The sequence below is a fragment of the Homalodisca vitripennis genome, chromosome 7, assembly GCF_021130785.1.
Source record: "Homalodisca vitripennis isolate AUS2020 chromosome 7, UT_GWSS_2.1, whole genome shotgun sequence".
Classification (NCBI taxonomy): Eukaryota; Metazoa; Arthropoda; class Insecta; order Hemiptera; family Cicadellidae; genus Homalodisca; species Homalodisca vitripennis.
In genome coordinates, this window is record NC_060213.1 from 90,840,171 (window position 1) to 90,862,571 (window position 22,401).

General features: G+C 32.1%; 1 long non-coding RNA gene across 1 annotated transcript; it reads left to right on the plus strand.

Annotated features, from left to right (window-relative positions):
* Window positions 1-13,241: 13,241 nt before the first annotated feature.
* Window positions 13,242-18,257, plus strand: LOC124366047. Its single transcript, XR_006922775.1, has 3 exons — window positions 13,242-13,318; window positions 16,687-16,744; window positions 18,198-18,257. It is a non-coding gene; the product is annotated as an uncharacterized LOC124366047 (long non-coding RNA).
* Window positions 18,258-22,401: the final 4,144 nt, after the last annotated feature.

A 22,401-nucleotide genomic window follows, 5' to 3' on the forward strand; every position in this document is an offset into this window, starting at 1 on the left:
AAAGGCCCTATACAGATTAAGCACAATTTTGCCAGAATCTTCCAAGCTGGAAATTGTTCGGTCAACAATATTTCCTGCTATACATTATACTCTTCCAGCTTTTGCTTGTTGTCTGACTCAGGAAAATTTGATGATACTTACTCGTCTGCAGTACAGAGCACTGAGATTCGTTTACAATCTGAAAAAATTCGACCACATCAGCGAGTACAGATTAAATGCTAAGGTGTTGTCTATCATGGGTGTCTCCGACTTGCAAACCGTCAATCTGGTCCACAAAATTCTTCAGACGGGAAAACCTGAATACCTCAAGAATAAGCTGGTATTCAGGCAAGAAATTAATGTGCGTAGTACCCGTCAGAACAACCTATTGCACCTACCTAAGAAAAACTGGAAACGGGGAAAAAGGGTTTTAGTTACTTTGGACCAAATAAATACAATACTTTGCCACCCACTTTAAAAAGTTATAGCTGTAAGAAATTTAAGGGGAGTGTGAAAGTGGTGTTTGCCTGACCCATGCATATGCATCAGGTTAGTTTAGTTTTTTATAGTTTAGTGTTTTACGTTTATTTTATGGTTTACGTTATTGTTATCCATGTGTTCTATATGTCTGACAAGAATTGTCATGAAAAACAGTTTTTGTACTGATGGACGCTTGCTAAATAAAGACCTTATTTATTTAATTATTTAATTACAACCGAAGGGTTTATTAATATTCAATATACAAATATTTTATAACGTGGAACATAGTGCATAATTTAGGATATAATTCTTCAGTGATTAAGAGGACATACTGTTTTGTACAAATGGTTTTCACATATTGCTGCCTAACCAGTTATATTCTTTTATAAAACACACACATTAATCATAATATTTATAACATAAATATTTCACAGACTGCAACAATCAATGTTTGGATTACTGGACTAAGTGCTATGAATTTTTTATATGCCAATACCTTCAAAGATAAAGTATTCGTACATATCAGGAGGTCTCATTACTTTAGTGTTGAAAGTATAGGTGTATCTATAATCTGAAAGGTAATAAAGCGGGGGAGGGAGGCAATTTCCAAGTGAATCTAAAAATGTTGGGCCTCCACGAGCTATTTACTACTGGAGACTGACACATAATCCATATTTCAGGGATTCCATCATTAAGAGCTTCCTATTATAAGTTTATTCTAATAGGGTTGCAAAATTCCATTGCGCGAATTACTTTGGAGTTCAAACTTTTACAGAAATGTAACTAAATGGGATTCATAAAATGATATATTTCAGACCCAAAATCACAACACAGCTTTCGGATTCTCCAAAGTCTCTAAATCATAAAGAACAAACATTATAGATGTCAGGAACCTCATCCACAGGCTAGTAGCTTCCAAAGGCTAAAAAACCCAACACGGTAGTAGGCTGGTTATTATCATTACTAGGCAGACTACAATGGACAGGAGGTTGGAGAAGAGGCGGACAATCTCATCAGACGATTGACCGAAATCCCTATAAGGCCGATATACCACAAGTCTCTATAAACCACAAGATTTTACAGCTCAGAAACCAGACTCCGTGATGAACTGACATAATATTCTCAAGTACCATTCGTTTATGAACTTGTAAGGAAACATACATTAATCCTTTGTCAATGTTACCACCACTAGTTTTACCGTTACATTAGATAGAAAATTAAGTATAAACAAGCAAATAGACGTTTAGAAAGGTTTACATAGAACCAAATAAGATTTTCTCTACAAAGTATGCCGCAGACCACTAAATCAGTACTTTTCAAAGGTTTGATAATCTAGACGCGGGAGATTCTTAAGGATGCGATCTATTTTGGCGCAATTGGACCAATATCTGGCGTATCGCAGACTTTTAGAGATACACTTTCCTCAGGGATGATTGTTATGCTCTCAGAGATAAGTTTTTTCGAAACCCAACTGATCGGTAGATTTTAGTAGTATTAAGTACATAGCGCAATATACAATTAACTAATATAAGTTACTTGATTTCCACTAAACAAGGCATGCTGTAATCCATATCTATCAATCACACGTCGTACACATACATTCGGTACACATACTGATTGCGCCACTCTGCTCAGTATCAGTATGTGTACTGAATGACGATAACACATAGGGGTTGTGAACTCTGAGGTCGTAGTAATAAATACTCGAATTGCAAAGTTTACTTATAAGTTTACTTATAACTAAGTAGCTTCGGAACTTATTTATAGACCATACCACAGATAAGCATACCATGCATATGAACTTACTGAAATAACTTACTGCTCCTATAAATCTACTCACTTCTTTTGCATTCTTCGGTGGCTCACAAACCGTTATGGCTTTTGTTCTGTCCTGGTCTATTTTTATTTCATCTTTACTTATCAGGTGTCCTAGGAACTTTATCTCCTTTAAGTGGGGAGCTTGCCGATTAGCTTGCTCCTCTCCACGATTTACAAGTTTTTTGGCTTCTCAGGGCTCATTCTATTCACTTGAAATCTAGGAGCAACTTCCTTCTTGTTTTTAAAACAACCCTTAGCATAGTGACCCATCTTACCATATACAAAACACTTCTTCGTTTCATTGTTGACATTTGAGGTTAAGGTTTGCTTTGAGGTTATGTTTACAAATCCTTTGTTTATATACTGACTGTCGTCTGCTCTCCTGGGTTTGTTAAGTTCCAGCTGTTGTTTGTTTCTGTGGTTATGTTTGACTCTCTTACCTTGTTTTCTTCGTAATATACATTCTGCTCGTGTATACATACTAGTTAGTCCAGGTCCTCAAAGTTTTTCGGATTGTCACAAAACACTAGTCTTTCTCTTATATTAGCAGCAATACCAACCTTTATAATGTCAACAATCTCCTTCTCGGTTTAGTCACACTGTAGAAGCTTAGCGTTCTCCTTAATGCTACTAATATAACTACTTAACCTTTCGTTATGTTTTGTGTACAAGATCCCTCTTCAAGCTTTCCTTTTATCCCTTAAGCACAAAGAAATTCATCAGACTTGTATTAATATCAACAATACTTTTGTCACTTACTTTGTATTCCAGTAACTTTTAGTACAATGGCCCATTAGCATACCATTTGTTAATATTTAACACTTCATTATCATTTAGTGGAGTTTCATATACCAATTGTTGCATAACCCGAAGGTAATCCTTAAACTCAAATACATTTAACCCATTAGTTGGTTTAAATGCTTTTAGGTATCTTTCAATTGAATTCTGCAGTTTAGCATAACTGGCAGACATCCCACTAGTTTAATTTAAAAAGCGTTGCTAAGCAATTGTGCATAACTATAATTTAATAAATTACTATATTTAACATTATATTAGGCTCTAAAGATGGCAGGTCTCCGGGAAGGACTGATGCATCTAAGTATCACAAATAATGTAAGTTGACAACATAGATGTCAATGTGGTTTCAGGTGCAATGTTTGTACGTCCTTTCCTGTTTGTAACACTTGAAAATATATATTGACAAACAAATATTTTTTTCAACTTCTATTCTACTGTTGAATTCAATCTTGGATTTTTGGTTTCTACCAACCTATCAATATTCACTTTTTATGTCTTCGAAATCTTACGAATTTTTTCATTCTTCCTAAAGTTCTGATTTTAAAGGGGTTTTGAGGCAGGAGCCAAAGAATTACAGCAAAATGTAATTTAAACACTTTTGTACAGATTATAATTCTTTTAATGTAAATTTACTGTCAAATTTGAGATACCTTTAATTCTCCCGATATTGTTCTTTTAATAATATACTACCTAAAAAAAGGAACATTACTCTACTATTAGTTTTATTTTATGTTTCGTTCGGAAATAAAATATATTGAAAACTCTAAGTATGTATTTTGGTCCCTCAAGTTAGACTATACGTTTACCAATTTAAATACACTAGCACTTTTCATTCACACTTGCGTCGGCAAATGTTTAGGACAGTATATTATTTACCCATATTACTCTGGAATTTATATATATTTGTGATTATATTATAATAAAAGTATTTTAAGAAGTCATAATGGATTTTTTATCCAATTTAGTATATAAAGTGTTTCAGTTGTAGACGGTATTATCAGTCATTTAATTAAAATGTCAGAATTTTTGAATAACAACTTTATACGTTAACACGTTTAGAATGCAATATTATTTGCTTAAGTCGTTACGAACCTGTCGCTGCGCTCGTGATACGAGTTCCTTGCTGCAGACGGCATCTAGCGCTTATAGTTAACAGAACTGCAGACAGAGCGCTCCAATGTCATTGCAAATCCCGTTATTTTAAGAATAAACATGTAAATATACATTATTTGATAGAAATAAAATTACATTAGCTAATTTAAAAAGCGTTGCTAAGCAATTGTGCATAATTATAATTTAATAAATTACTATATTTAACATTATATTAGGCTCTAAAGATGGCAGCTCTCGGGCGGTACGTTGCGTGTGTTGCTCGCCATATATACATCAACGCGACTACTAGACTCCGGGACGGACTGATGCATCTAAGTATCACAAATAATGGATATTGACAACATAGATGTCAATGTGGTTCAGGTGCAATGTTTGTACGTCCTTTCCCATTTGTAACACTTGAAAAAAATATATAGACAAAAAATAAATATTTTTTTCAACTTTTTTTCTACTGTTGAATTCAATCTTGGATTTTTGGTTTTTACCAACCTAACAATATTCACTTTTTATGTCTTCGTAGTCTTACGAATTTTTCATTCTTCCTAAAGTTCTGATTTTAAAAGGGTTTTGAGGCAAGAGCCGATGAATTACAGCAAAATGTAATTTAAGCAATTTTGTATAGAATATAATTCTTTAATGTAAATTTATCGTCAAATTTGAGCTACGTTTTAATCACCCGATATTGTTATTTTAATAATATACTACCTAAAATAAGGAACATTACTCTACTATTAGTTTTATTTTATATTTCGTTCGGAAATTAAATATATTGAAAACTCTAAGTATGTATTTTGGTCCCTCAAGTTAGACTATATGTTTACCAATTTTAATACACTAGCACTTTTCATTCACACATTGCGGCGGCAAATGTTTAGGACAGTATATTATTTACCCATATCACTCTGGAATTTATATATATTTGTGTTTATTTTATAATAAAAGTATTTTAAGAGGTCCTAATTGATGTTTTATCAAATTTAGTATATAAAGTGTTTCAGTTGTGGACGGTATTATCAGTTATTGGATTGAATTGTCAGAATATTTGAAAAATAATTTATACGTTAACACGTTTAGAATGCAATATTATTTGCTTAAGTCGTTACGAACCTGGCGCTGCGCTCGTGAGACGAGTTCCTTGCTGCGGACGGCATCTAGCGCTTATAGTTAACCGAACTGCCACCAGAGTGCTCCACTGTCATTGGAAATCCCGTTATTTTAAGAATAAACATGTAAATATACATTATTTGATAGAAATAAAATTACATTAGCTAATTTAAAAAGCGTTGCTAAGCAATTGTGCATAAATATAATTTAATAAATTACTAAATTTAACATTATATTAGGCTCTAAAGATGGCAGCTCTCGGGCGGTACGTTGCGTGTGTTGCTCGCCATATATACATCAACGCGACTACTAGACTCCGGGAAGGACTGATGCATCTAAGTATCACAAATAATGTAAATTGACAACATAGATGTCAATGTGGTTCAGGTGCAATGTTTGTACGTTCTTTCCCATTTGTAACACTTGAAAAAATATATAGAGGCAAAGAATAAATATTTTTTTCAACTTTGTTTCTACTGTTAAATTCAATCTTGGATTTTTGGATTCTACCAACCTCACAATATTCACTTTTTATGTCTTCGTAGTCTTACGAATTTTTCATTCTTCCTAAAGTTCTGATTTTAAAGGGGTTTTGAGGCAAGAGCCGATGAGTTACAGCAAAATGTAATTTAAGCAATTTTGTACAGAATATAATTCTTTAATGTAAATTTATCGTTAAATTTGTGCTAAATTTAAATTACCCGATATTGTAATTTTAATAATATACTACCTAAAATAAGGAACATTATTCTACTATTAGTTTTAAATTATGTTTCGTTCGGAAATTAAATATATTGAAAACTCTAAAGTATGCATTTAAGTCACTTAAGTTAGACTATAACGTTTACTAATTTTAATACACTAGCACTTTTTATTCACACTTGCGGCGGCAAATGTTTAGGACAGTATATTTTTTACCCATATCACTCTGGAATTTTATATATATTTGTGTTTATTTTATAATAAAAGTATTTTAAGAGGTCCTAATTGATGTTTTATCAAATTTAGTATATAAAGTGTTTCAGTTGTAGACGGTATTATCAGTTATTGGATTGAATTGTCAGAATATTTAAAAAATAATTTATACGTTAACACGTTTAGAATGCAGTATTATTTGCTTAAGTCGTTACGAACCTGGCGCTACGCTCGTGAGACGAGTTCCTTGCTGCGGACGGCATCTAGCGCTTATAGTTAACCGAACTGCCACCAGAGTGCTCCACTGTCGTTGGAAATCCCGTTATTTTAAGAATAAACATGTAAATATACATTATTTGATAGAAATAAAATTACATTAGCTAATTTAAAAAGAATTGCTAAGCAATTGTGCATAACCATAATTTAATAAATTACTATATTTAACATTATATTAGGCTCTAAAGATGGCAGCTCTCGGGCGGTACGTTGCGTGTGTTGCTCGCCATATATACATCAACGCGACTACTAGACTCCGGGAAGGACTGATGCATCTAAGTATCACAAATAATGTAAATTGACAACATAGATGTCAATGTGGTTCAGGTGCAATGTTTGTACGTCCTTTCCTGTTTGTAACACTTGAAAATATATATTGACAAAAACAAATATTTTTTTCAACTTCTATTCTACTGTTGAATTCAATCTTGGATTTTTGGTTTTCTACCAACCTAACAATATTCACTTTTTATGTCTTCGTAGTCTTACGAATTTTTCATTCTTCCTAAAGTTCTGATTTTAAAAGGGTTTTCAGGCAAGAGCCGATGAATTACAGCAAAATGTAATTTAAGCAATTATGTATAGAATATAATTCTTTAATGTAAATTTATCGTCAAATTTAAGATACGTTTTAATCACCCGATATTGTTATTTTAATAATATACTACCTAAAATAAGGAACATTACTCTACCATTAGTTTTATTTTATATTTCATTCGGATATTAAATATATTGAAAACTCTAAGTATGTATTTTGGTCCCTCAAGTTCGACTATGTGTTTACCAATTTTAATACACTAGCACTTTTCATTCACACATTCGCGGCGGCAAATGTTTAGGACAGTATATTATTTACCCATATCACTCTGGAATTTATATATATTTGTGTTTATTTTATAATAAAAGTATTTTAAGAGGTCCTAATTGATGTTTTATAAAATTTAGTATATAATTTGTTTCAGTTTTAGACGGTATTATCAGTTATTGGATTGAATTGTCAGAATATTTAAAAAATAATTTATACGTTAACACGTTTAGAATGTGCAGTATTATTTGCTTAAGTCGTTACGAACCTGGCGCTACGCTCGTGAGACGAGTTCCTTGTTGCGGACGGCATCTAGCGCTTTATAGTTAACCGAACTGCCACCAGAGTGCTCCACTGTCGTTGGAAATCCCGTTATTTTAAGAATAATCATGTAAATATACATTATTTGATAGAAATAAAATTACATTAGCTAATTTAAAAAGAGTTGCTAAGCAATTGTGCATAAATATAATTTAATAAATTACTAAATTTAACATTATATTAGGCTCTAAAGATGGCAGCTCTCGGGCGGTACGTTGCGTGTGTTGCTCGCCATATATACATCAACGCGACTACTAGACTCCGGGAAGGACTGATGCATCTAAGTATCACAAATAATGTAAATTGACAACATAGATGTCAATGTGGTTCAGGTGCAAATGTTTGTACGTCCTTTCCCATTTGTAAACACTTGAAAAAATATATATAGACAAAAAATAAATATTTTTTTTCAACTTTTTTTCTACTGTTGAATTTCAATCTTGGATTTTTGGTTTTTACCAACCTAACAATATTCACTTTTTATGTCTTCGTAGTCTTACGAATTTTTCATTCTTCCTAAAGTTCTGATTTTAAAAGGGTTTTGAGGCAAAGAGCCGATGAATTACAGCAAAATGTAATTTAAGCAATTTATGTATAGAATATAATTCTTTAATGTAAATTTATCGTCAAATTTAAGCTACGTTTTAATCACCCGATATTGTTATTTTAATAATATACTACCTAAAATAAGGAACATTACTCTACTATTAGTTTTATTTTATGTTTCGTTCGGATATTAAATATATTGAAAACTCTAAGTATGTATTTTGGTCCCTCAAGTTCGACTATGTGTTTACCAATTTTAATACACTAGCACTTTTCATTCACACATTGCGGCGGCAAATGTTTAGGACAGTATATTATTTACCCATATCACTCTGGAATTTATATATATTTGTGTTTATTTTATAATAAAAGTATTTTAAGAGGTCCTAATTGATGTTTTATCAAATTTAGTATATAAAGTGTTTCAGTTGTAGACGGTATTATCAGTTATTGGATTGAATTGTCAGAATATTTAAAAAATAATTTATACGTTAACACGTTTAGAATGCAGTATTATTTGCTTAAGTCGTTACGAACCTGGCGCTACGCTCGTGAGACGAGTTCCTTGCTGCGGACGGCATCTAGCGCTTATAGTTAACCGAACTGCCACCAGAGTGCTCCACTGTCGTTGGAAATCCCGTTATTTTAAGAATAAACATGTAAATATACATTATTTGATAGAAATAAAATTACATTAGCTAATTTAAAAAGAGTTGCTAAGCAATTGTGCATAAATATAATTTAATAAATTACTATATTTAACATTATATTAGGCTCTAAAGATGGCAGCTCTCGGGCGGTACGTTGCGTGTGTTGCTCGCCATATATACATCAACGCGACTACTAGACTCCGGGAAGGACTGATGCATCTAAGTATCACAAATAATGTAAATTGACAACATAGATGTCAATGTGGTTCAGGTGCAATGTTTGTACGTCCTTTCCCATTTGTAACACTTGAAAAAATATATAGACAAAAAATAAATATTTTTTTCAACTTTTGTTCTACTGTTGAATTCAATCTTGGATTTTTGGTTTCTACCAACCTAACAATATTCACTTTTTATGTCTTCGTAGTCTTACGAATTTTTCATTCTTCCTAAAGTTCTGATTTTAAAAGGGTTTTCAGGCAAGAGCCGATGAATTACAGCAAAATGTAATTTAAGCAATTATGTATAGAATATAATTCTTTAATGTAAATTTATCGTCAAATTTAAGCTACGTTTTAATCACCCGATATTGTTATTTTAATAATATACTACCTAAAATAAGGAACATTACTCTACCATTAGTTTTATTTTATATTTCGTTCGGATATTAAATATATTGAAAACTCTAAGTATGTATTTTGGTCCCTCAAGTTCGACTATGTGTTTACCAATTTTAATACACTAGCACTTTTCATTCACACATTCGCGGCGGCAAATGTTTAGGACAGTATATTATTTACCCATATCACTCTGGAATTTATATATATTTGTGTTTATTTTATAATAAAAGTATTTTAAGAGGTCCTAATTGATGTTTTATCAAATTTAGTATATAATTTGTTTCAGTTGTAGACGGTATTATCAGTTATTGGATTGAATTGTCAGAATATTTAAAAAATAATTTATACGTTAACACGTTTAGAATGCAGTATTATTTGCTTAAGTCTTTACGAAACCTGGCGCTACGCTCGTGAGACGAGTTCCTTGCTGCGGACGGCATCTAGCGCTTATAGTTAACCGAACTGCCACCAGAGTGCTCCACTGTCCGTTGGAAATCCCGTTATTTTAAGAATAATCATGTAAATATACATTATTTGATAGAAAATAAAATTACATTAGCTAATTTAAAAAGAGTTGCTAAGCAATTGTGCATAAATATAATTTAATAAATTACTATATTTAACATTATATTAGGCTCTAAAGATGGCAGCTCTCGGGCGGTACGTTGCGTGTGTTGCTCGCCATATATACATCAACGCGACTACTAGACTCCGGGAAGGACTGATGCATCTAAGTATCACAAATAATGTAAATTGACAACATAGATGTCAATGTGGTTCAGGTGCAATGTTTGTACGTCCTTTCCCATTTGTAACACTTGAAAAAATATATAGACAAAAAATAAATATTTTTTTTCAACTTTTGTTCTACTGTTGAATTTAATATTGGATTTTTGGTTTTTACCAACCTAACAATATTCACTTTTTATGTCTTCGTAGTCTTACGAATTTTTCATTCTTCCTAAAGTTCTGATTTTAAAAGGGTTTTCAGGCAAGAGCCGATGAATTACAGCAAAATGTAATTTAAGCAATTATGTATAGAATATAATTCTTTAATGTAAATTTATCGTCAAATTTAAGCTACGTTTTAATCACCCGATATTGTTATTTTAATAATATACTACCTAAAATAAGGAACATTACTCTACCATTAGTTTTATTTTATATTTCGTTCGGATATTAAATATATTGAAAACTCTAAGTATGTATTTTGGTCCCTCAAGTTCGACTATGTGTTTACCAATTTTAATACACTAGCACTTTTCATTCACACATTCGCGGCGGCAAATGTTTAGGACAGTATATTATTTACCCATATCACTCTGGAATTTATATATATTTGTGTTTATTTTATAATAAAAGTATTTTAAGAGGTCCTAATTGATGTTTTATCAAATTTAGTATATAATTTGTTTCAGTTGTAGACGGTATTATCAGTTATTGGATTGAATTGTCAGAATATTTAAAAAATAATTTATACGTTAACACGTTTAGAATGCAGTATTATTTGCTTAAGTCTTTACGAACCTGGCGCTACGCTCGTGAGACGAGTTCCTTGCTGCGGACGGCATCTAGCGCTTATAGTTAACCGAACTGCCACTAGAGTGCTCCACTGTCGTTGGAAATCCCGTTATTTTAAGTATAATCATGTAAATATACATTATTTGATAGAAATAAAATTACATTAGCTAATATAAAAAGAGTTGCTAAGCAATTGTGCATAAATATAATTTAATAAATTACTATATTTAACATTATATTAGGCTCTAAAGATGGCAGCTCTCGGGCGGTACGTTGCGTGTGTTGCTCGCCATATATACATCAACGCGACTACTAGACTCCGGGAAGGACTGATGCATCTAAGTATCACAAATAATGTAAATTGACAACATAGATGTCAATGTGGTTCAGGTGCAATGTTTGTACGTCCTTTCCCATTTGTAACACTAGAAAAAATATATAGACAAAAAATAAATATTTTTTTCAACTTTTGTTCTACTGTTGAATTTAATATTGAATTTTTGGTTTTTACCAACCTAACAATATTCACTTTTTATGTCTTCGTAGTCTTACGAATTTTTCATTCTTCCTAAAGTTATGATTTTAAAAGGGTTTTCAGGCAAGAGCCGATGAATTACAGCAAAATGTAATTTAAGCAATTATGTATAGAATATAATTCTTTAATGTAAATTTATCGTCAAATTTAAGCTACGTTTTAATCACCCGATATTGTTATTTTAATAATATACTACCTAAAATAAGGAACATTACTCTACCATTAGTTTTATTTTATATTTCGTTCGGATATTAAATATATTGAAAACTCTAAGTATGTATTTTGGTCCCTCAAGTTCGTCTATGTGTTTACCAATTTTAATACACTAGCACTTTTCATTCACACATTCGCGGCGGCAAATGTTTAGGACAGTATATTATTTACCCATATCACTCTGGAATTTATATATATTTGTGTTTATTTTATAATAAAAGTATTTTAAGAGGTCCTAATTGATGTTTTATCAAATTTAGTATATAATTTGTTTCAGTTGTAGACGGTATTATCAGTTATTGGATTGAATTGTCAGAATATTTAAAAAATAATTTATACGTTAACACGTTTAGAATGCAGTATTATTTGCTTAAGTCTTTACGAACCTGGCGCTACGCTCGTGAGACGAGTTCCTTGCTGCGGACGGCATCTAGCGCTTATAGTTAACCGAACTGCCACTAGAGTGCTCCACTGTCGTTGGAAATCCCGTTATTTTAAGTATAATCATGTAAATATACATTATTTGATAGAAATAAAATTACATTAGCTAATTTAAAAAGAGTTGCTAAGCAATTGTGCATAAATATAATTTAATAAATTACTATATTTAACATTATATTAGGCTCTAAAGATGGCAGCTCTCGGGCGGTACGTTGCGTGTGTTGCTCGCCATATATACATCAACGCGACTACTAGACTCCGGGAAGGACTGATGCATCTAAGTATCACAAATAATGTAAATTGACAACATAGATGTCAATGTGGTTCAGGTGCAATGTTTGTACGTCCTTTCCCATTTGTAACACTTGAAAAAATATATAGACAAAAAATAAATATTTTTTTCAACTTTTGTTCCCCCCGCCAGGGGTTATTCAGGCATTCCTAATCCGAAATATGGACCACGGATATAAAGGCCAAAACCAGGATACATATATGTATTGTGTTTTGTTATTTAATGTATTTGTTTATGGTCCTGTGAAAGTTATTTATTTCTTTATATACTTTTGTGTCTTCTAATTTCATTAAATACGTTAAGTTAATAGCCTATTAGATATTGATGTTACATTTTTAATTACCTTAAAGCACCGATCTCTTGCATATTCGTAGGCTGGGCATTGTAAAATTACATGGTCTAGTGTTTCTCGTTGAGCTTGAGTGCAGCTTAGACACAATGGTGTGAAATATTTTTTAATATTATATAGTCTAGCGTTTACCTTAGCATGTCCAAACCTTAATCTTATTATATTTACCACTTCTCTTCTGTTGAAGTCTGCAATACTATACCATCGATTATGAATAGTCGTTGTCTGAATTTGCTTATACCATTGCGCTTTTTGTGATAGTTGGTACTCCTGTTCATTTTCTGCTGCAGACTTTCTCCGTTGGTAGGCTTTGAAATCATCTGGTGGAATGTAAATATTTGTTATCTTGTTGCCGTTTATTATTGAGTCTTTGGCTAGGCTATCTACGTATTCATTACAATATACCTGAGTGTCCCGGGATCCATTGGAATGTTACATTTTTACCACTTTTAATAACTTCATAGGTAATACTTACTGGTATGCCTTCTCCTTTATAGCTGTTATAGACTTTATCGAGTGCTTGTATAGCTGCTTGTGAATCGGTAAATATTACTATATCTTGTTGTTCTATTGAATTAAAGGTTTGTGTTGCTTTTTAAAATAGCAAGTAGTTCAGCTGAGTAACTGGAAACCTGATTTTCTAATGAAAACTTACCTATGATGTCCAGCTCTGGGACATAGTAAGCTGCACCTGTCCCCAATGTGGATTTTGATCCATCAGTGTAGAAGTGCAAATGTTGTTCATAGTTGGTATTGATTAGTTCCAAAAAGGTTTGTTTGGTAATTGTGCTATTGCTTACCTTTTTTGAAGTATGTGGATTGTCTATGTTGTGCTTAAATTTAATATTGTTGGTCATCATTAATATTGGATAGTTGAAATCCCAAAAGGTTTTGTAACTTTCCTTTTTTAATATATTTAAATCTAAGGAATGAATTTTTGATATAGATTGTATGTACAGTGGCTGATTTTTTTTCTTCCAGTATGGCATACAGTCTGTCAACATTTTAAGAAACATTAAACTTCTGTATGCTGGATGATTTTCATGAGTTATGATTTTATAAATCAATTTATCACACAGAAACTTTCTTCTGTTGCTTAAGGATTGAATACCGGCTTCTGCTTGTAGAGCAATAATTGGTGTTGTTTTAAAAGCGCCTAATGATATTCTTATGGCTTGGTTTTGGATTGAATCTAGTTTTTTTAATTCTTTTCTACATGCATGTCCATAAAGAAATGCTCCATAATCTAATTTTGCTCTTATTAAGCTTTTATATATAATTAGTGCAAACTCAGGTGTTGCACCGTTAATGCCACAAAACTACAGACTTTATTATATCAATGTCTTTTTGGCATTTTACAAACAATTTATTAATATGAATTTTGAAATCTAACTTATTGTCTATAATCATACCTAATAGTTTAATAGAACTTACTACAGGTATTATTTGATTATTAATTGTAATTAGTTTATCGGTGTTAATGTTTTTTTTTTTCGTGTGAATATTATTACCTTACTTTTGGTTGCATTGAATTCTAGATGGAGTTGACTGAAGTTTGATTGTACTGTGCTGAGGGTGTGTTGCATGTTTGTGTAGACTGCCTCGATATGTTTTCCAGAGGAGTATAACACAATGTCATCTGCAAATTGAAGTGATTTTACATAATTAGGAATATAATCATTAATGTGTGCTATGTACAGTGCGAACAACAAGGGACTTAGAACACTACCTTGCGGTAATCCCTTATTCGTGACCCTAGTTATAGTTGACTTAGAGCTAATTAAAATTAATTGTCTATTGATTAGCCATGAAATAATATGGGAAATAAATTTACATGGAATATTATAACACTTCAGCTTTTTCTATTAATTCTGGTATGTGTTACTGTATCATAAGCATTTGATAAATCTAAAGAGGCAGCAATAGTAGTTTCATTGTAAGTCAGTGCAGTTTGAATTTCTGAAACAAAATTAATTAAATAATCATTACATCCTATTCTTTTCCTAAATCCATATTGGGTATTTGGTAGAATGTTAGAGTTTTTCAACAAACCAACCATTCCAGTCTACTTTTAATAATTCTATTAAATAATTTTAGTATGCAGGGTATTAACGATATAGGCCTATATGAAGTCTCCAAATGTTTTTTTTTCCTGTTTCAAGATAGCTATAATTCTGCTTTGTTTCCACTTACTTGGTAATTCTATACTTCCATTCCATATATTATTGAATATATTTAGGATATATAATCGAGCAACGAGTGGTAAATTGTCTTAACATGCTGTAATATACTCCATCTAAACCAGGTGTTGTATCTTTCCTCTTAAAATCTATGGCTACATTTAGTTCTTTAATAGCCTACTAAAATTAGTTTCTATAGGAGAAGCATTTTCATAGAAGGTGTACCTGGGAATAATTATCTCGCTTTCCATGGGAACTGAATCCGGAACTATAATGGCACATGAATTTGTCACAAAGATCGTTGTCTTCAAAGATTGAAGAAATTGTATTTGCCTTATTATTAGTTTTTTAAGTTTTTTAATTATTTTCCATGCAATTTTCCATGAGTTATTTTTGTCATTAATTTTTTGACATAAATTTTCCCAACCTTGTTTTTTTTTAGCTATTCTAATTACTTCCCTAGCTTTAATTTTGTGCAGCTTGATAGTTTTGATAGTTGAGAGAGCAGTCATACAGTTTTTTAAATTTACTAAATGCAAGCCTTCTGCTGGCAACAGCTTGAGAGCAAAGCTTCATTCCACCATTGTTTTGGTGTAAAATTTAGGCCTATTAATTGCTGTATTGTACTTTGGTATTGCTTTGGTCTGCTGCTAATTTAATTAATAACTAAACATTTCATCCCATTGTTTTTCCAATGGGAATGTCTGGCAGTTCATTAGTCAATTTTTCAACAGTCTCTGTATATAGAGACCAATTTTGCCTTTATTAAAGTTCCATTTATTATTAGTATTAAAATAACTTGTATGTACATTGAAGTCATTAGATAGGGAATTAATATTAAATTGCATGAATATAGGCAGGTGATTGCTGCCTAACGAATCATTACCTACCTCCCCATACGTCTACTAAGGCATGAAGATTGGGTGTGGCGAAGGTCAGATCTATTGTAAATGCTTGGTGGTAAAGGGTTGGTAATGTTGTATGGTTTTTATTATTTAATAGTATGAATTTTGATTTCATTATACTCATTGAAAAATTATATTACCTCTGTGATTTGCTTTGCTCGAATTCCAATAAGGGTGATGGGCATTAAAATCACCACATAACAAGGTATAACCTTCATCTTGGTTAAATAGTTTGTGCCAAAAAACTATTCCTAATCTTATTATTTGTGCAGTAAATAATATAAATGATAATAGGTCTCTTGTAATTATTTACCTGTATTGGCTTGCATTTGTGTATAGTTATCGTTGTATTCTGTAACAACATTATATGAAATTGACTTATGTATAATGAAGGAGGTTCCTCCATATCCATCAGGTCTGTTAAAGGTTATGTACAATGTAATTATTATCTAATAGGTTTATCCATTATTTTGTAACCAAGATTCTTGGATAATACCTATGTGGATCTCCTTTTTTGTAAATAAATGCATGACCTCAGGCCATTTAGGCTTAAGAGAACCTTGCATTCCACTGTACTATGTTAAGTTTATTTGTTACCATTCTTATTTACTAATTTCGTTTGTTGAGAAAGGCCTAACTCTTTGTTACCTGCGATGTTCCAGAGTAGATTTTATTTTGATATTTGGTGATTTTATTTTCTGTTGAACTGTTTGTACCAGTCTTTAAATAGCTTAGTAAGATTTCATCAACTTGTTTGAGATTGGTGATGTTTTTTTTTTGTAGAGTTCAATTTATTTCCTAATTTCCTCAATTTTTTATTTTCAGGAGTGATGTGAGGTGGGACTTATCCTGAACACTAAGTCTATCATCCTGAACTGGTTTGGTAGGCGGATTTAGTTTTATCTACAATAGGCCTACTTATATTCTTTAGGTTTATATAAACTACTATTTCTGATGGGCCTACGATAGCTAGTTCTACTAACCTTAAACTGTGAAGAAAACGGTTGCTGGCTGGATGAACTTGGTTCTGAGACTGCAAAGCAGTGGTGTATACCTATTACTTACATTTAATTGACTGATAGGTGTTGATGCCTGTGAGCTTGGTAGTGTTGGGTACATTTCATCATCAGTGAAGTCTAATTGGGCGACCTGTGAATAAGATAGGCCTAGTAATCGAGGTTTACCTTGTTTTTTATAAGTAATAGGAAAATACTGTGCTGCCACATGATAACCTTCTTTCATGAGACTCAATCCGATCTTTAATATTTTTTTGCCTTATATACTGTGGGCAATATTTAGAGTTACTGCTATGTGAATCACCGCAGTGAACACACTTGCGGGGAGCCTGACAAGGATCTGTGTGGAAGGGTCCAGCACAGTCCCTACATATTCTAGGTTATTACAAGGTGAGTTCGCGCTACGTGTCCATAGGCAAAACAACGATAACATTGTTTCACTCTGATCATGTAGGGGTCTACCTTCATACGAACATAATTAAGGTACACAAAATCTGGTAATTTTTCAGCCTCGAAGGTTATTTTAAACAAAATGAGTGTTAGTGAGTTGGTCATTACCATTCACTCTACGTCTGATCCTTTCAGCCTGAATGATTGGGTATATTGACGATGCCTCAGATAAAATTTCTAATTCACTTACCTCGGGCTCTGCATAGACTACAAACCGAGAGTGTGTACTCTAATTGAGGGTACAAATACATTAAATTCTAACAGATGTGGTGAATTTACTAAATTATTGGCTGCTATATAGTTTTTAACAAATAACAGATATATTCTTACCAGCTCGTGTAATGTGGTCAATGTCCATATGATGTTTTTTTAAGTATTTTTCCTACTGTAAATGGGTTAATTTTGTTCTTTTTTTATCCTGTATGATTAACCTCAAAAGGTCCTGAATTTTCAGGTTTATAGAGACGTTGTATGTGAGGCTTTTTAAGTGGTGGATTAAAATCATTGGTAGATTGAATTTGTTTCTGAACAATCTGTGTCCATTATTTTTCTTGTACCCTTTTGTTTCCCCTGTTATTTAGATTTAGGTTAGAATAGTCATGATCTGTGGGCAAAAATAGTACTTACTGCCTTTTGTATTTCCATGTCGCTCTCGACATGAGCTTCCATGGGCGAGGCTGAACCCTGTCGACATGACAGGTCCAGCCTGAACAGGCTCAAAGTTAATAGCTTTATATGTTAAGATATTTACAAAATATATAAAGTATTAAAATATTTCTAGTTTGAGTTAGAGGTCATGTGATGTTAGACAAACAGTTATACACAAAGTAGTTACCACTACCAGAGTAATTGATCTGGACGTATGCACAGAGGTTTAACCTAAAATTACAAGTCAACGATCTGAGCACTTCAACAACCAGAGCGGGAATGGTGAGTTCGAGTACCTTGCTGCGGACGGCATCTAGCGCTTATAGTTAACAAAGCAGCCGCCAGAGTGCTCCACTGACAATGGAAATCTCGATTTTTTATAAATTAAACATGTAAAATTACATTATTTGATAGAAATAAAATTACATTAGCTAATTTAAAAAGCGTTCCTAAGCAATTGTGCATAACTATAATTTAATAAATTACTAAATTTAACCATTACATTAGGCTCTAAAGATGGCAGCTCTCGGGCGGTACGTTGCGTGTGTTGCTCGCTTTATATACATCAACGCGACTACTAGACTCCGGGAAGGACTAATGCAATCTACAGTAAGTAATCACAAATAAGGTAAATTGACAAACATAATAGATGTCAATGTGGTTCAGGTGCAAATGTTTGTACGTCCTTTCCCATTTGTAACACTTAAAAAAATATATATAGACAAAAAATAAATATTTTTCTTCAAACTTTTTTTCTACTGTTAAATCCAATCTTGGATTTTTTTATTTCTACCAACCTAAACAATATTCACTTTTTATGTCTTCGTAGTCTTAAGAATTTTTCATTCTTTCTAAAGTTCTGATTTTAAAGGGGTTTTGAAGGCAAGAGCCGATGAATTACAGCAAAATGTAGTTTAAGCAATTTTTGTACAGAATATAATTCTTTAATGTAAATTTAACGTCAAATTTGAGCTACATTTAAATCACCCAATATTGTTTATTTTAATAATATACTACCTAAAATAAGGAACAATATTCTACTATTAGTATTAAAATTATGTTTCGTTCGGAAATTAAAATATATTGAAAACTCTAAGTATGCACTTTTGGTCCCTTAAGTTGGACTATATGTTTACCAATTTTAATACACTAGCACCTTTTCATTCACACTTGCGGCGGCAAATGTTTAGGACTGTATATTATTTACCCATATTACTCTGGAATTTATATATATATATATATTTGTTTTTATTTTATAATAAAAGTATTTTGAGAGGTCCTAATGGATGTTTTATCAAATTTAGTATATAAAATGTTTCAGTTGTAGACGGTATTATCAGTTATTGGATTGAATTGTCAGAATATTTGAAAAATAATTTTATACGTTAACACAATTAGAATGCAATATTATTTGCTTAAGTTGTTACAAACCTAGCGCTGGGCTCGTGAGTCGAGTTCCTTGCTGCTTACGGCATCTAGCGCTTATAGTTAACAAAACTGCCGCCAGAGTGCTCCACTGTCAAATGGAAATCTCGTTTTTTTTTAAAAATAAACATGTAAATATACATTTTTTATAGAAATAAAATTACATTAGCTAATTTAAAAAGCGTTGCTAAGCAATGTGCATAACTATAATTTAATAAATTACTATATTTAACATTACATTAGGCTCTAAAGATTGCAGTTCTCGAGGCGGTACGTTGCGTGTGTTGCTCGCCATATATACATCAACGCTACTACTAGACTCCGGAAAGGAACTGATGCATCTAAGTATCACAAATAAGGTTAATTGACAACATAGATGTCAATGTGGTTCAGGTGCAATGTTTGTACGTCCTTTCCCATTTGTAAACACTTAAAAAAATATAAATAGAAAAAAAAAATATTTTTTTCAACTTTTTTTCTACTGTTGAATTCAATCTTGGATTTTTTTTTCTACCAACCTAACAATATTCACTTTTTATGTCTCCGTAGTCACACAAATTTTTCATTCTTCCTAAAGTGCTGAATTTAAAGGAATTTTGAGGCAAGAGCCGATGAATTACAGCAAAATTTAGTTTAAGCAATTTTGTACAGAATATAATTCTTTAATGTAAATTAATCGTCAAATTTGAGCTACATTTTAATCACCCGATATTGTTTATTTTAATAATATACTACCTAAAATAAGGAACATTACTCTACTATTAGTTGTATTTTATATTTCTTTTCGGAAATTAAATATATTGAATACTCTAGAGCATGTATTTTGGTCCCTCAAGTTAGACTATATGTTTACCAATTTTAATACACTAGCACTTTTCATTCACACTTGCGATGGCAAATGTATAGACAGTTTATTATTTACCCATATCACTCTAGAATTTTATATATATTTGTGATTATTTTATAATAAAAGTATTTTAAGAGGTCCTAATGGATGTTTTATCAAATTTAGTATATAAAGTGTTTCAGTTGTAGACTGTATTATCAGGTATTGGATTGAATTGTCAGAATATTTGAAAAATAATTTATGCGTTAACACAATTAGAATGCAATATTATTTCCTTAAGTCGTTACGAAACCTGGCGCACGCTCGTGAGACGAGTTCCTTGCTGCGGACGGCATCTAGCTCTTATAGTTAACTGAACTGCCACCAAGAGTACTCCACTGTCCATTGGAAATCCCGTTATTTTAAGAATAAACATGTAAATATACATTATTTGATAGAAAAAAATTACATTAGCTAATTTAAAAAGCGTTGCTAAGCAATTGTGCATAACTATAATTTAATAAATTACTATATTTTACATTTATATTAGGCTATAAAGATGGCAGCTCTCGGCGGTACGTTGCGTGTGTTGCTCGCCATATATACATCAACGCGACTAGTAGACTCCTGGAAGGACTGATGCATCTAAGTATCACAAATAATGTAAATTGGACAACATAGATGTCAATGTGGTTCAGGTGCAATGTTTGTACGTCCTTTCCCATTTGTAACACTTAAAAAAATATATAGAGGACAAAAAATAAATAATTTTTTCAACTTTTTTTCTACTGTTGAATTCAATCTTGGATTTTTGCTTTCTACCAACCTAACAAAATTTTCACATTTTATGTCTTCGTAGTCTTACGAATTTTTCATTCTTCCTAAAGTTCTGATTTTTAAGGGGTTTTGAAGGCAAGAGCCGATGAATTACAGCAAAATGTAGTTTAAGAAATTTTGTAAGGAATATAATTCTTTAATGTAAATTTATCGTCAAATTTGAGCTACATTTTAATCACCCGATATTGTTATTTTTAATAATATACTACCTAAAATAAGGGAAACATTATTCTACTATTAGTTTTAAATTATGTTTCGTTCAGAAATTAAATATATTGAAAACCCTAAGTATGCACTTTGGTCCCTTAAGTTTAGACTATATGTTTACCAATTTTAATACACTAGCACATTTCATTCACACTTGCGGCGGCAAACGTTTAGGACTGTATATTATTTACCCATATTACTCTGGAATTTATATATATATATATTTGTGTTTATTTTATAATACACGTATTTTTGAGAGGTCCCAATGGATGTTTTATCAAATTTAGTATATAAAATGTTTCAGATGTAGACGGTATTATCAGTTATTGAATTGAATTGTCAGAATATTTAAAGAATAATTTATACGTTAACACGTTTAGAATGCAAATATTATTTGCTTAAGTCGTTACGAAACCTAGCTCCCCACCCCCCCCCCCCCCCACCCCCCCCCCCCCCCACCCCCCCCCCCCCCCACCCCCCCCCCCCCCCACCCCCCCCCCCCCCCACCCCCCCCCCCCCCACAACATTTCCATATTGTTTTAGCCAATTTTTTTATGTACAAATGAGTATCGTAATTTGACATATTGTGGCAGAAAACGGGAATATTCTGAGGAAATTTCAAATTTAGATTGCAACATGCATGAGCTGCGCCTCGAAACTTGCCGGTTAAATGACAATGATCTCTCACTTTATTATAACTCTTATCTTTCCAACTATCAGGAGTAAAACCATACTGAATTGACCCAACATCATAAGCAGACCATTCACAGATATGACAAACGTTTGAATTTTGATACGAAATTATCTTCTTCTTCTGTCAATTTCATAGGTTTCATGTTCTTAGAATTATATTTTTTTCGCTATGTATTTCGATAATTTATTGAGTTCTTCAAACAATTTTGTCGGGACGTTTTTCAAATCTTCTTCATTTTTGGCACGATAACATATCGGTTTGTACATGCGATTGGTCCACATTCGACACTAAATATAGAGTAAAACCATAAGGAATGTGCCTCTGAATCTTGGTTGTAGTCGATCTTTGTGGATTGTTCTTGCATGTCGGAATTTTTTTCTAATATGCTCTCAAAGTCCATATAAATTAACGTACGGATGGTTAAATTTCTTTTGATA